This window comes from Andrena cerasifolii, chromosome 16 (genome assembly GCF_050908995.1).
Source record: "Andrena cerasifolii isolate SP2316 chromosome 16, iyAndCera1_principal, whole genome shotgun sequence".
NCBI lineage: Eukaryota > Metazoa > Arthropoda > Insecta > Hymenoptera > Andrenidae > Andrena > Andrena cerasifolii.
In genome coordinates this window covers 6,589,379-6,605,755 of record NC_135133.1, presented here as the reverse complement: position 1 = coordinate 6,605,755, position 16,377 = coordinate 6,589,379, and the positions used below count along the sequence as shown (strand labels likewise).

General features: G+C 42.6%; 1 long non-coding RNA gene across 1 annotated transcript in view; it reads right to left on the bottom strand.

The window, feature by feature from the left end:
• Positions 1 to 13,674: 13,674 nt before the first annotated feature.
• LOC143377604 (uncharacterized) overlaps positions 13,675 to 16,377 on the bottom strand; it is a 167,958-nt gene continuing 165,255 nt past the window's right edge. Inside the window, exon 6 of the long non-coding RNA XR_013087364.1 lies at positions 13,675 to 15,852. This is a non-coding gene — a long non-coding RNA (uncharacterized LOC143377604). The remainder of the gene's footprint in view (positions 15,853 to 16,377) is intronic.

Below are 16,377 nucleotides of genomic sequence, written 5' to 3'. Positions count from 1 at the left end.
TGTGTGTTTGTTGGTAGATTTTGGTTTTAAAGATTAGCAGCGTCTTGCACGTGACATGGATTTTGTACAGGCATTGTATGTATATCCAGAGTAATAAAATAGAAGAATATTATGACATTGTGTATTATTCTGTATAAATAATTAATGTGAATTTAATTATTTATACAGAATAATACACAATTAATTAATGTGAATTTAATTATTTAGGGTATAGTATCAGGTAGAGATATTAAAATATAAATTACAAGGAAATTTTAAATCTTGTAAAAGAACTTTTACATATTTCGCCCCCTCCGAGAAAGGCTCCTGAATCCGCCTCTGATTCCAGGGACTGTGCACGTCACAGATAGTTTATATTGTGCATACTTGTGAGTATATAGGTATCCTAGACTTCCCACGTTTTTCAGATTCCTCACAGTTCCTATGTTTCCTACATGACTCATAATACCCACTCATTTCCTATAGAATATCCATGCATTTTCCATATCATATTTTCCGCACTGCTTCTATGATATTCTTATGTTTCTCCCACACCTCTCTCACACCATTTCTAAACTGCTAGAGACACCAGATCCATACAACTTCCACACCTCTCCCACATTTTATGTACACTACATTCACAGTGCTATCACTGCATTTATCGCACCTCTCCTGCAATTCTCCCATGTCATTCCGAAAGCACTCCACACCGTTCCCACACAACCTCCACACTACTTTCTATTTCTACACCACTTCCCAGACCTTTCACACCACTACTACACACAACACGCAACATCACACGTCACCACATCGCAACATTACACTGTACAACATCACACAACGGTGTAAACTGAAATACAGTGCCATGCGAAAACGCAACAAAGTTGCAAACCGTGATTTGGCTTCTCGCGAGAACGCACAAAGTTGCAAACCGGGGTTTTATTTTTCGAACACCCCAATTTCATTTGCACCAATGTTGACCAATATTTGTCCCTTGCAACTTTGTTGCATTTTCGCGAGAACGCACAAAGTTGCAAACCGAAATTTGGACTTCGAAGGAGGTGGCATCTTGTGCGTTCTTGCACGGAGCCAAAATTACTGTATGCTACTCTGTTGCAGGTGCAAGAATCATACAATGGAATTCGGAAGAAGCCGTTTTGTAATTGTAACACTGTAATGGCCTTTTTATTCAAATAAAGTGGAAAAAAACTTGAAACAGACTGTATTATTATTCAGAAATACCTTTTACATAGTCCTATCCAAATTTCAAATCTGTAATTTTAAATATCTACAGTATTTCCTTAAGAGTACGTCCCACGAAAGGCGCAGCTGTTGTTTGGTACTTCAACGCAACTCCTTCGGAGCTGAAATTTACATGAATTTCCGCTTCATGTTCTCCTGATACATGAGCGAAATATCTGGCATAGATTTTCAGAACGCACAAAATTTGGGCTTCGTAACAGGAGAACATGATGTCGAAAGAGGTGGCACTAAGTAATGTCTCCGGAGAGCGAATCGAAGGCGCAGAACTATTCGAAGCAGAAGTTTCGCTGAAATTCAGAATACCTCTTTTCGCTTCATGTTCTCCTGATACCTGGGCCAAAATCTGGCAAAAATTTTCAGAATGCACAAAATTGGGCTTTGTAACAGGAGAACATGATGTCGAAAGAGGTGGCACTAAGTAATGTCTCCGGAGAGCGAATCGAAGGCGCAGAACTATTCGAAGAAGAAGTTTCGCTGAAATTCAGAATACCTCTTTTCGCTTCATGTTCTCCTGATACCTGGGCCAAAATCTGGCAAAAATTTTCAGAATGCACAAAATTGGGCTTTGTAACAGGAGAACATGATGTCGAAAGAGGTGGCACTAAGTAATGTCTCCGGAGAGCGAATCGAAGGCGCAGAACTATTCGAAGCAGAAGTTTCGCTGAAATTCAGAATACCTCTTTTCGCTTCATGTTCTCCTGATACCTGGGCCAAAATCTGGCAAAAATTTTCAGAATGCACAAAATTGGGCTTTGTAACAGGAGAACATGATGTCGAAAGAGGTGGCACTAAGTAATGTCTCCGGAGAGCGAATCGAAGGCGCAGAACTATTCGAAGAAGAAGTTTCGCTGAAATTCAGAATACCTCTTTTCGCTTCATGTTCTCCTGATACCTGGGCCAAAATCTGGCAAAAATTTTCAGAATGCACAAAATTGGGCTTTGTAACAGGAGAACATGATGTCGAAAGAGGTGGCACTAAGTAATGTCTCCGGAGAGCGAATCGAAGGCGCAGAACTATTCGAAGCAGAAGTTTCGCTGAAATTCAGAATACCTCTTTTCGCTTCATGTTCTCCTGATACCTGGGCCAAAATCTGGCAAAAATTTTCAGAATGCACAAAATTGGGCTTTGTAACAGGAGAACATGATGTCGAAAGAGGTGGCACTAAGTAATGTCTCCGGAGAGCGAATCGAAGGCGCAGAACTATTCGAAGCAGAAGTTTCGCTGAAATTCAGAATACCTCTTTTCGCTTCATGTTCTCCTGATACCTGGGCCAAAATCTGGCAAAAATTTTCAGAATGCACAAAATTGGGCTTTGTAACAGGAGAACATGATGTCGAAAGAGGTGGCACTAAGTAATGTCTCCGGAGAGCGAATCGAAGGCGCAGAACTATTCGAAGCAGAAGTTTCGCTGAAATTCAGAATACCTCTTTTCGCTTCATGTTCTCCTGATACCTGGGCCAAAATCTGGCAAAAATTTTCAGAATGCACAAAATTGGGCTTTGTAACAGGAGAACATGATGTCGAAAGAGGTGGCACTAAGTAATGTCTCCGGAGAGCGAATCGAAGGCGCAGAACTATTCGAAGAAGAAGTTTCGCTGAAATTCAGAATACCTCTTTTCGCTTCATGTTCTCCTGATACCTGGGCCAAAATCTGGCAAAAATTTTCAGAATGCACAAAATTGGGCTTTGTAACAGGAGAACATGATGTCGAAAGAGGTGGCACTAAGTAATGTCTCCGGAGAGCGAATCGAAGGCGCAGAACTATTCGAAGCAGAAGTTTCGCTGAAATTCAGAATACCTCTTTTCGCTTCATGTTCTCCTGATACCTGGGCCAAAATCTGGCAAAAATTTTCAGAATGCACAAAATTGGGCTTTGTAACAGGAGAACATGATGTCGAAAGAGGTGGCACTAAGTAATGTCTCCGGAGAGCGAATCGAAGGCGCAGAACTATTCGAAGAAGAAGTTTCGCTGAAATTCAGAATACCTCTTTTCGCTTCATGTTCTCCTGATACCTGGGCCAAAATCTGGCAAAAATTTTCAGAATGCACAAAATTGGGCTTTGTAACAGGAGAACATGATGTCGAAAGAGGTGGCACTAAGTAATGTCTCCGGAGAGCGAATCGAAGGCGCAGAACTATTCGAAGCAGAAGTTTCGCTGAAATTCAGAATACCTCTTTTCGCTTCATGTTCTCCTGATACCTGGGCCAAAATCTGGCAAAAATTTTCAGAATGCACAAAATTGGGCTTTGTAACAGGAGAACATGATGTCGAAAGAGGTGGCACTAAGTAATGTCTCCGGAGAGCGAATCGAAGGCGCAGAACTATTCGAAGAAGAAGTTTCGCTGAAATTCAGAATACCTCTTTTCGCTTCATGTTCTCCTGATACCTGGGCCAAAATCTGGCAAAAATTTTCAGAATGCACAAAATTGGGCTTTGTAACAGGAGAACATGATGTCGAAAGAGGTGGCACTAAGTAATGTCTCCGGAGAGCGAATCGAAGGCGCAGAACTATTCGAAGCAGAAGTTTCGCTGAAATTCAGAATACCTCTTTTCGCTTCATGTTCTCCTGATACCTGGGCCAAAATCTGGCAAAAATTTTCAGAATGCACAAAATTGGGCTTTGTAACAGGAGAACATGATGTCGAAAGAGGTGGCACTAAGTAATGTCTCCGGAGAGCGAATCGAAGGCGCAGAACTATTCGAAGAAGAAGTTTCGCTGAAATTCAGAATACCTCTTTTCGCTTCATGTTCTCCTGATACCTGGGCCAAAATCTGGCAAAAATTTTCAGAATGCACAAAATTGGGCTTTGTAACAGGAGAACATGATGTCGAAAGAGGTGGCACTAAGTAATGTCTCCGGAGAGCGAATCGAAGGCGCAGAACTATTCGAAGCAGAAGTTTCGCTGAAATTCAGAATACCTCTTTTCGCTTCATGTTCTCCTGATACCTGGGCCAAAATCTGGCAAAAATTTTCAGAATGCACAAAATTGGGCTTTGTAACAGGAGAACATGATGTCGAAAGAGGTGGCACTAAGTAATGTCTCCGGAGAGCGAATCGAAGGCGCAGAACTATTCGAAGAAGAAGTTTCGCTGAAATTCAGAATACCTCTTTTCGCTTCATGTTCTCCTGATACCTGGGCCAAAATCTGGCAAAAATTTTCAGAATGCACAAAATTGGGCTTTGTAACAGGAGAACATGATGTCGAAAGAGGTGGCACTAAGTAATGTCTCCGGAGAGCGAATCGAAGGCGCAGAACTATTCGAAGCAGAAGTTTCGCTGAAATTCAGAATACCTCTTTTCGCTTCATGTTCTCCTGATACCTGGGCCAAAATCTGGCAAAAATTTTCAGAATGCACAAAATTGGGCTTTGTAACAGGAGAACATGATGTCGAAAGAGGTGGCACTAAGTAATGTCTCCGGAGAGCGAATCGAAGGCGCAGAACTATTCGAAGAAGAAGTTTCGCTGAAATTCAGAATACCTCTTTTCGCTTCATGTTCTCCTGATACCTGGGCCAAAATCTGGCAAAAATTTTCAGAATGCACAAAATTGGGCTTTGTAACAGGAGAACATGATGTCGAAAGAGGTGGCACTAAGTAATGTCTCCGGAGAGCGAATCGAAGGCGCAGAACTATTCGAAGCAGAAGTTTCGCTGAAATTCAGAATACCTCTTTTCGCTTCATGTTCTCCTGATACCTGGGCCAAAATCTGGCAAAAATTTTCAGAATGCACAAAATTGGGCTTTGTAACAGGAGAACATGATGTCGAAAGAGGTGGCACTAAGTAATGTCTCCGGAGAGCGAATCGAAGGCGCAGAACTATTCGAAGCAGAAGTTTCGCTGAAATTCAGAATACCTCTTTTCGCTTCATGTTCTCCTGATACCTGGGCCAAAATCTGGCAAAAATTTTCAGAATGCACAAAATTGGGCTTTGTAACAGGAGAACATGATGTCGAAAGAGGTGGCACTAAGTAATGTCTCCGGAGAGCGAATCGAAGGCGCAGAACTATTCGAAGCAGAAGTTTCGCTGAAATTCAGAATACCTCTTTTCGCTTCATGTTCTCCTGATACCTGGGCCAAAATCTGGCAAAAATTTTCAGAATGCACAAAATTGGGCTTTGTAACAGGAGAACATGATGTCGAAAGAGGTGGCACTAAGTAATGTCTCCGGAGAGCGAATCGAAGGCGCAGAACTATTCGAAGCAGAAGTTTCGCTGAAATTCAGAATACCTCTTTTCGCTTCATGTTCTCCTGATACCTGGGCCAAAATCTGGCAAAAATTTTCAGAATGCACAAAATTGGGCTTTGTAACAGGAGAACATGATGTCGAAAGAGGTGGCACTAAGTAATGTCTCCGGAGAGCGAATCGAAGGCGCAGAACTATTCGAAGCAGAAGTTTCGCTGAAATTCAGAATACCTCTTTTCGCTTCATGTTCTCCTGATACCTGGGCCAAAATCTGGCAAAAATTTTCAGAATGCACAAAATTGGGCTTTGTAACAGGAGAACATGATGTCGAAAGAGGTGGCACTAAGTAATGTCTCCGGAGAGCGAATCGAAGGCGCAGAACTATTCGAAGCAGAAGTTTCGCTGAAATTCAGAATACCTCTTTTCGCTTCATGTTCTCCTGATACCTGGGCCAAAATCTGGCAAAAATTTTCAGAATGCACAAAATTGGGCTTTGTAACAGGAGAACATGATGTCGAAAGAGGTGGCACTAAGTAATGTCTCCGGAGAGCGAATCGAAGGCGCAGAACTATTCGAAGCAGAAGTTTCGCTGAAATTCAGAATACCTCTTTTCGCTTCATGTTCTCCTGATACCTGGGCCAAAATCTGGCAAAAATTTTCAGAATGCACAAAATTGGGCTTTGTAACAGGAGAACATGATGTCGAAAGAGGTGGCACTAAGTAATGTCTCCGGAGAGCGAATCGAAGGCGCAGAACTATTCGAAGCAGAAGTTTCGCTGAAATTCAGAATACCTCTTTTCGCTTCATGTTCTCCTGATACCTGGGCCAAAATCTGGCAAAAATTTTCAGAATGCACAAAATTGGGCTTTGTAACAGGAGAACATGATGTCGAAAGAGGTGGCACTAAGTAATGTCTCCGGAGAGCGAATCGAAGGCGCAGAACTATTCGAAGCAGAAGTTTCGCTGAAATTCAGAATACCTCTTTTCGCTTCATGTTCTCCTGATACCTGGGCCAAAATCTGGCAAAAATTTTCAGAATGCACAAAATTGGGCTTTGTAACAGGAGAACATGATGTCGAAAGAGGTGGCACTAAGTAATGTCTCCGGAGAGCGAATCGAAGGCGCAGAACTATTCGAAGCAGAAGTTTCGCTGAAATTCAGAATACCTCTTTTCGCTTCATGTTCTCCTGATACCTGGGCCAAAATCTGGCAAAAATTTTCAGAATGCACAAAATTGGGCTTTGTAACAGGAGAACATGATGTCGAAAGAGGTGGCACTAAGTAATGTCTCCGGAGAGCGAATCGAAGGCGCAGAACTATTCGAAGCAGAAGTTTCGCTGAAATTCAGAATACCTCTTTTCGCTTCATGTTCTCCTGATACCTGGGCCAAAATCTGGCAAAAATTTTCAGAATGCACAAAATTGGGCTTTGTAACAGGAGAACATGATGTCGAAAGAGGTGGCACTAAGTAATGTCTCCGGAGAGCGAATCGAAGGCGCAGAACTATTCGAAGCAGAAGTTTCGCTGAAATTCAGAATACCTCTTTTCGCTTCATGTTCTCCTGATACCTGGGCCAAAATCTGGCAAAAATTTTCAGAATGCACAAAATTGGGCTTTGTAACAGGAGAACATGATGTCGAAAGAGGTGGCACTAAGTAATGTCTCCGGAGAGCGAATCGAAGGCGCAGAACTATTCGAAGCAGAAGTTTCGCTGAAATTCAGAATACCTCTTTTCGCTTCATGTTCTCCTGATACCTGGGCCAAAATCTGGCAAAAATTTTCAGAATGCACAAAATTGGGCTTTGTAACAGGAGAACATGATGTCGAAAGAGGTGGCACTAAGTAATGTCTCCGGAGAGCGAATCGAAGGCGCAGAACTATTCGAAGCAGAAGTTTCGCTGAAATTCAGAATACCTCTTTTCGCTTCATGTTCTCCTGATACCTGGGCCAAAATCTGGCAAAAATTTTCAGAATGCACAAAATTGGGCTTTGTAACAGGAGAACATGATGTCGAAAGAGGTGGCACTAAGTAATGTCTCCGGAGAGCGAATCGAAGGCGCAGAACTATTCGAAGCAGAAGTTTCGCTGAAATTCAGAATACCTCTTTTCGCTTCATGTTCTCCTGATACCTGGGCCAAAATCTGGCAAAAATTTTCAGAATGCACAAAATTGGGCTTTGTAACAGGAGAACATGATGTCGAAAGAGGTGGCACTAAGTAATGTCTCCGGAGAGCGAATCGAAGGCGCAGAACTATTCGAAGCAGAAGTTTCGCTGAAATTCAGAATACCTCTTTTCGCTTCATGTTCTCCTGATACCTGGGCCAAAATCTGGCAAAAATTTTCAGAATGCACAAAATTGGGCTTTGTAACAGGAGAACATGATGTCGAAAGAGGTGGCACTAAGTAATGTCTCCGGAGAGCGAATCGAAGGCGCAGAACTATTCGAAGCAGAAGTTTCGCTGAAATTCAGAATACCTCTTTTCGCTTCATGTTCTCCTGATACCTGGGCCAAAATCTGGCAAAAATTTTCAGAATGCACAAAATTGGGCTTTGTAACAGGAGAACATGATGTCGAAAGAGGTGGCACTAAGTAATGTCTCCGGAGAGCGAATCGAAGGCGCAGAACTATTCGAAGCAGAAGTTTCGCTGAAATTCAGAATACCTCTTTTCGCTTCATGTTCTCCTGATACCTGGGCCAAAATCTGGCAAAAATTTTCAGAATGCACAAAATTGGGCTTTGTAACAGGAGAACATGATGTCGAAAGAGGTGGCACTAAGTAATGTCTCCGGAGAGCGAATCGAAGGCGCAGAACTATTCGAAGCAGAAGTTTCGCTGAAATTCAGAATACCTCTTTTCGCTTCATGTTCTCCTGATACCTGGGCCAAAATCTGGCAAAAATTTTCAGAATGCACAAAATTGGGCTTTGTAACAGGAGAACATGATGTCGAAAGAGGTGGCACTAAGTAATGTCTCCGGAGAGCGAATCGAAGGCGCAGAACTATTCGAAGCAGAAGTTTCGCTGAAATTCAGAATACCTCTTTTCGCTTCATGTTCTCCTGATACCTGGGCCAAAATCTGGCAAAAATTTTCAGAATGCACAAAATTGGGCTTTGTAACAGGAGAACATGATGTCGAAAGAGGTGGCACTAAGTAATGTCTCCGGAGAGCGAATCGAAGGCGCAGAACTATTCGAAGAAGAAGTTTCGCTGAAATTCAGAATACCTCTTTTCGCTTCATGTTCTCCTGATACCTGGGCCAAAATCTGGCAAAAATTTTCAGAATGCACAAAATTGGGCTTTGTAACAGGAGAACATGATGTCGAAAGAGGTGGCACTAAGTAATGTCTCCGGAGAGCGAATCGAAGGCGCAGAACTATTCGAAGCAGAAGTTTCGCTGAAATTCAGAATACCTCTTTTCGCTTCATGTTCTCCTGATACCTGGGCCAAAATCTGGCAAAAATTTTCAGAATGCACAAAATTGGGCTTTGTAACAGGAGAACATGATGTCGAAAGAGGTGGCACTAAGTAATGTCTCCGGAGAGCGAATCGAAGGCGCAGAACTATTCGAAGAAGAAGTTTCGCTGAAATTCAGAATACCTCTTTTCGCTTCATGTTCTCCTGATACCTGGGCCAAAATCTGGCAAAAATTTTCAGAATGCACAAAATTGGGCTTTGTAACAGGAGAACATGATGTCGAAAGAGGTGGCACTAAGTAATGTCTCCGGAGAGCGAATCGAAGGCGCAGAACTATTCGAAGCAGAAGTTTCGCTGAAATTCAGAATACCTCTTTTCGCTTCATGTTCTCCTGATACCTGGGCCAAAATCTGGCAAAAATTTTCAGAATGCACAAAATTGGGCTTTGTAACAGGAGAACATGATGTCGAAAGAGGTGGCACTAAGTAATGTCTCCGGAGAGCGAATCGAAGGCGCAGAACTATTCGAAGAAGAAGTTTCGCTGAAATTCAGAATACCTCTTTTCGCTTCATGTTCTCCTGATACCTGGGCCAAAATCTGGCAAAAATTTTCAGAATGCACAAAATTGGGCTTTGTAACAGGAGAACATGATGTCGAAAGAGGTGGCACTAAGTAATGTCTCCGGAGAGGCGAATCGAAGGCGCAGAACTATTCGAAGCAGAAGTTTCGCTGAAATTCAGAATACCTCTTTTCGCTTCATGTTCTCCTGATACCTGGGCCAAAATCTGGCAAAAATTTTCAGAATGCACAAAATTGGGCTTTGTAACAGGAGAACATGATGTCGAAAGAGGTGGCACTAAGTAATGTCTCCGGAGAGCCTCGAAGTTCTGCGAACTATTCGAAGAAGAAGTTTCGCTGAAATTCAGAATACCTCTTTTCGCTTCATGTTCTCCTGATACCTGGGCCAAAATCTGGCAAAAATTTTCAGAATGCACAAAATTGGGCTTTGTAACAGGAGAACATGATGTCGAAAGAGGTGGCACTAAGTAATGTCTCCGGAGAGCGAATCGAAGGCGCAGAACTATTCGAAGCAGAAGTTTCGCTGAAATTCAGAATACCTCTTTTCGCTTCATGTTCTCCTGATACCTGGGCCAAAATCTGGCAAAAATTTTCAGAATGCACAAAATTGGGCTTTGTAACAGGAGAACATGATGTCGAAAGAGGTGGCACTAAGTAATGTCTCCGGAGAGCGAATCGAAGGCGCAGAACTATTCGAAGAAGAAGTTTCGCTGAAATTCAGAATACCTCTTTTCGCTTCATGTTCTCCTGATACCTGGGCCAAAATCTGGCAAAAATTTTCAGAATGCACAAAATTGGGCTTTGTAACAGGAGAACATGATGTCGAAAGAGGTGGCACTAAGTAATGTCTCCGGAGAGCGAATCGAAGGCGCAGAACTATTCGAAGCAGAAGTTTCGCTGAAATTCAGAATACCTCTTTTCGCTTCATGTTCTCCTGATACCTGGGCCAAAATCTGGCAAAAATTTTCAGAATGCACAAAATTGGGCTTTGTAACAGGAGAACATGATGTCGAAAGAGGTGGCACTAAGTAATGTCTCCGGAGAGCGAATCGAAGGCGCAGAACTATTCGAAGAAGAAGTTTCGCTGAAATTCAGAATACCTCTTTTCGCTTCATGTTCTCCTGATACCTGGGCCAAAATCTGGCAAAAATTTTCAGAATGCACAAAATTGGGCTTTGTAACAGGAGAACATGATGTCGAAAGAGGTGGCACTAAGTAATGTCTCCGGAGAGCGAATCGAAGGCGCAGAACTATTCGAAGCAGAAGTTTCGCTGAAATTCAGAATACCTCTTTTCGCTTCATGTTCTCCTGATACCTGGGCCAAAATCTGGCAAAAATTTTCAGAATGCACAAAATTGGGCTTTGTAACAGGAGAACATGATGTCGAAAGAGGTGGCACTAAGTAATGTCTCCGGAGAGCGAATCGAAGGCGCAGAACTATTCGAAGCAGAAGTTTCGCTGAAATTCAGAATACCTCTTTTCGCTTCATGTTCTCCTGATACCTGGGCCAAAATCTGGCAAAAATTTTCAGAATGCACAAAATTGGGCTTTGTAACAGGAGAACATGATGTCGAAAGAGGTGGCACTAAGTAATGTCTCCGGAGAGCGAATCGAAGGCGCAGAACTATTCGAAGCAGAAGTTTCGCTGAAATTCAGAATACCTCTTTTCGCTTCATGTTCTCCTGATACCTGGGCCAAAATCTGGCAAAAATTTTCAGAATGCACAAAATTGGGCTTTGTAACAGGAGAACATGATGTCGAAAGAGGTGGCACTAAGTAATGTCTCCGGAGAGCGAATCGAAGGCGCAGAACTATTCGAAGCAGAAGTTTCGCTGAAATTCAGAATACCTCTTTTCGCTTCATGTTCTCCTGATACCTGGGCCAAAATCTGGCAAAAATTTTCAGAATGCACAAAATTGGGCTTTGTAACAGGAGAACATGATGTCGAAAGAGGTGGCACTAAGTAATGTCTCCGGAGAGCGAATCGAAGGCGCAGAACTATTCGAAGCAGAAGTTTCGCTGAAATTCAGAATACCTCTTTTCGCTTCATGTTCTCCTGATACCTGGGCCAAAATCTGGCAAAAATTTTCAGAATGCACAAAATTGGGCTTTGTAACAGGAGAACATGATGTCGAAAGAGGTGGCACTAAGTAATGTCTCCGGAGAGCGAATCGAAGGCGCAGAACTATTCGAAGCAGAAGTTTCGCTGAAATTCAGAATACCTCTTTTCGCTTCATGTTCTCCTGATACCTGGGCCAAAATCTGGCAAAAATTTTCAGAATGCACAAAATTGGGCTTTGTAACAGGAGAACATGATGTCGAAAGAGGTGGCACTAAGTAATGTCTCCGGAGAGCGAATCGAAGGCGCAGAACTATTCGAAGCAGAAGTTTCGCTGAAATTCAGAATACCTCTTTTCGCTTCATGTTCTCCTGATACCTGGGCCAAAATCTGGCAAAAATTTTCAGAATGCACAAAATTGGGCTTTGTAACAGGAGAACATGATGTCGAAAGAGGTGGCACTAAGTAATGTCTCCGGAGAGCGAATCGAAGGCGCAGAACTATTCGAAGCAGAAGTTTCGCTGAAATTCAGAATACCTCTTTTCGCTTCATGTTCTCCTGATACCTGGGCCAAAATCTGGCAAAAATTTTCAGAATGCACAAAATTGGGCTTTGTAACAGGAGAACATGATGTCGAAAGAGGTGGCACTAAGTAATGTCTCCGGAGAGCGAATCGAAGGCGCAGAACTATTCGAAGCAGAAGTTTCGCTGAAATTCAGAATACCTCTTTTCGCTTCATGTTCTCCTGATACCTGGGCCAAAATCTGGCAAAAATTTTCAGAATGCACAAAATTGGGCTTTGTAACAGGAGAACATGATGTCGAAAGAGGTGGCACTAAGTAATGTCTCCGGAGAGCGAATCGAAGGCGCAGAACTATTCGAAGCAGAAGTTTCGCTGAAATTCAGAATACCTCTTTTCGCTTCATGTTCTCCTGATACCTGGGCCAAAATCTGGCAAAAATTTTCAGAATGCACAAAATTGGGCTTTGTAACAGGAGAACATGATGTCGAAAGAGGTGGCACTAAGTAATGTCTCCGGAGAGCGAATCGAAGGCGCAGAACTATTCGAAGCAGAAGTTTCGCTGAAATTCAGAATACCTCTTTTCGCTTCATGTTCTCCTGATACCTGGGCCAAAATCTGGCAAAAATTTTCAGAATGCACAAAATTGGGCTTTGTAACAGGAGAACATGATGTCGAAAGAGGTGGCACTAAGTAATGTCTCCGGAGAGCGAATCGAAGGCGCAGAACTATTCGAAGCAGAAGTTTCGCTGAAATTCAGAATACCTCTTTTCGCTTCATGTTCTCCTGATACCTGGGCCAAAATCTGGCAAAAATTTTCAGAATGCACAAAATTGGGCTTTGTAACAGGAGAACATGATGTCGAAAGAGGTGGCACTAAGTAATGTCTCCGGAGAGAGAATCGAGGATGCCTTCGCAGCTGAAATTCAGAATACCTCTTTTCGCTTCATGTTCTCCTGATACATATTGGCCAAAACCTGGCATAAATTTTCAGAACGCACAAAATTTGGGCTTCGTAACAGGATAACATGACTTCGAAGAAGGTGGCGCAAAGTAATGTCTCCGGAGAGCGAATCGAAGACGCAGAACTATTCGAAGCAGAAGTTTCGCTGAAATTTAGGATACCTTCTTGCCGCCTCATGTTCTCCTGATACATATTGGCCAAAACCTGGCATAAATTATCAGAACGCACAAAATTTGGGCTTCGTAACAGGATAACATGACTTCGAAGGAGGTGGCGCCAAGTAACTGGGATTTTATTTCTCGAACACTGCAATTTCATTTGCAAAAATGTTGAAAAATTTATGTCCCTTGCAACTTTGTTGCGTTTTCGCGGGCCGCTCAATAACTTACCTGAATACTTACCATAGTTTGCGCGATCTTAAGGCGTCTAGCTGATAATTTTACAGCTGTGTATAAGTATTGTGAAGGCTGATGTTGTCGAAGGTGACGTGTGATGTGGAATGTTGAGTATTGTGCTGTTGTGATGTTGTGGCGTGTGATGTGTGTTTTATGATGTTTGTATTATGGAAATAGTGTGGGAGTAGTGGTATTGTGTGGGAGTGATGCGAAAATATTTGAGTATTTGTATAGGAGTAGCGCAGCATGGTGATATAAGAGTTGCGAGGGTGTTCTGTGATCAGTAGAAACGAGATGTAGAAATTGTGTTGTAAATAATACAAAAGTGACGTAGGAATAGTATGGAAGTGGAGTAAAGGAAACAGTGCATGTATTAATACATTAAATTTATTCAATTATATAATTCCGTTATTACAAGCGTAAACTTCTTACATTATTCTGTTTTTAAGAATTCACCAGAACCAGGCAGAATCGCGCAGAGAAAGGCACGTAACACTTTCAACCTTGTTCGCGAGATCCGCCTTACCCTCGAATTGCGATTCTTCGATCCCGGCATGTGATCACGTTGCCAGACGCCCGTGATGTATTTTGACAGGCGCGATTTTGGGAAGCGACAGCCTCGGACTCGAAATTGTACTGTACACCGTCCCTGCGTCGATTTCTCAAGCAGCATCGCACAATTTCGAAAGTCATCATCGCGCATCACGGCCCGGAATTAACGGACTTATTCTGTATTAAGTGGCCATTCTATGACCCTCCTCTGGCATGCCTTATTAGGACTGATTACGCCATAGCGGCTGTCAACTCGGCTCATCGGCTCCGGAGTCTTCGTCACTTCGAAATCCCGGCGAGCCGAGAAACTGCATCGTAACAGCCGACGAAGTACTCTTATCCAACGTGCATCGTTTTCGAATGATAGGTGTGAAACGCTTCCAAGTGGCAGTCCATTCGTCACTCGTCTTCCTGTTACATAAAGTTATTCGAACGAATCAATTCAAATAACACATAATCCAGCAGAGGAAAATATATTATACACTATGTAAGCTAAATTGTAAAATAAACGATGATAAAAGAAGTTCTAATGCTGTACACTAACACCCCACACTATCGCCTTTCCACACTCGCTTTCCTAAACATACAATCATGATCCAATACGAAAATGGTAACATGCAATCGTTGAATTAAAGCTCGCTTATCCGCCTTACCATAAAAGTGTCACCAGAAGTCTAATCGTTCCCCATGAATTATTAAGGGACGCGTGATCCATCTCGCCGATAGAATCCATTCGCGCGAGAGCGTTAAGGGTGGATATTAAAATTGGCCCGTCGGAATCGCTCGATTCGAATGTATTTGCTTGTTTATATTCGATATTGATTTCCTCCTGCTTCTCGCCACGTCGATGGGGAACGCCGTGCAGCTAGAGGGTGGGCGTTCCAGCCCGCATTTTTATGGCGACCTTTCGGTCCATTGTGTCCGCGGGGGCCGAGTGACACTCATAATATTTCACCGGCGTGAATGCTTGCAGAGGGGCTATGAAAATGCTTTTCCTAAATTAAATACGATCCACCGTTCCCGCGGCTATCGCCGCTCCGTCGTTCCCTTTCTTTCCTCCCATTGTGGGTTCTTCTTACTTAACCGCTGAGTAATCCTCGCGCGATTCAATCGACCGCCGGGGCGCTGTAAATTTTTTCCGGCACTCCCAGTTTTATGGAAATAATTATAACCGAGCTCCTAAAGTTCCTCAGATCCGAGCAGATGGTAACGCTCGCTGATACTTCTCGCGGGGCGATAAGATAACGCGGGAGGCTTTATAGCGAGCAATAAGTTCCAAATGGCATCCTAATATTTCTTAGAAGATCGCGCTTTTTATAATATTCCTTTTATTCGACGACTCGTGTGCAGCCTCGAAGCATCGAGGGCAGTAAAACGTTTGTTAACACTAGATACGGAACGATTACACGTTGGTTGGCGCGTCGCGTGTGGCGATTACCGCGTTTGTTAATACTCGCCGACGTTAATGGGGCTATACGTTCGCGAGAGCACTAGAGCAGTCGCGGAATCGCGCAAACGCGCCGGGATTTTACGTGCACACGTACGCTTCGGTCTAAGGGGAGAGCGGAGCGAGAGGGGCGTTAATAAAGATGAGTGACGACGTTTAATTAGTATTAGCCCGGAAGATAGCCGGCGCGCTGCTCTTGCAACAGCGCGTTAATCGAGGGCGCCGAATGTCGCGTGGATTTAGCTACCTCAGGCGGAGGACGCTACGGCACCCCTGTAACGCTTACATCCGCATAGCATCTACGTATTTCGCGATATAATAAATAACTACCTTCTCGTCCATCCGCGACAGACATCTCCAAGGAATTCCTCCGCCAAAGACACGTGCACGTTTAGCTTCAGTGGCAACCAAATTTTATTTATATACAGTTGTTGCGGAGGTATGCAGTGGCGGAGTGGCCGGGGTGTCAGCTTGCCCGATGGCAAGTGGGCTCCCTTAAACGTCAGACAATACAGTACCGGTCAAAGGAAAGTTTAAAACTGATATTTTACAGGCCCTGTGTAACAAACTTGATAGGTACTAGGCTTTAAGTGTTATATTGGTGTCTACTCTAGGAACCACTCTAATCTATGAGATATAAATGTTAAGATTTATAATTACAATTTTTTTTTAAAGGAAGTATTTACTTCTGTTATAGTTCACAGTTTAAATTTTCTTTTGACTGGTACTGTATGTTAAAAATGTTAATGACCTTTTAGTACCTTGAAAATATAATAGAAGTTCTAATATTATTAAAATATAATAGAAGTTCCAATATTATTTAAATATAATAGAAGTTCCAATATTATTAAAATATAATAGAAGTTCCAATATTATTTAAATATAATAGAAGTTCCAATATTATTAAAATATAATAGAAGTTTCAATATTATTTAAATATAATAGAAGTTCCAATATTATTAAAATATAATAGAAGTTTCAATATTATTACTGTGCGCAACTAAAATTTAGGTGGTATT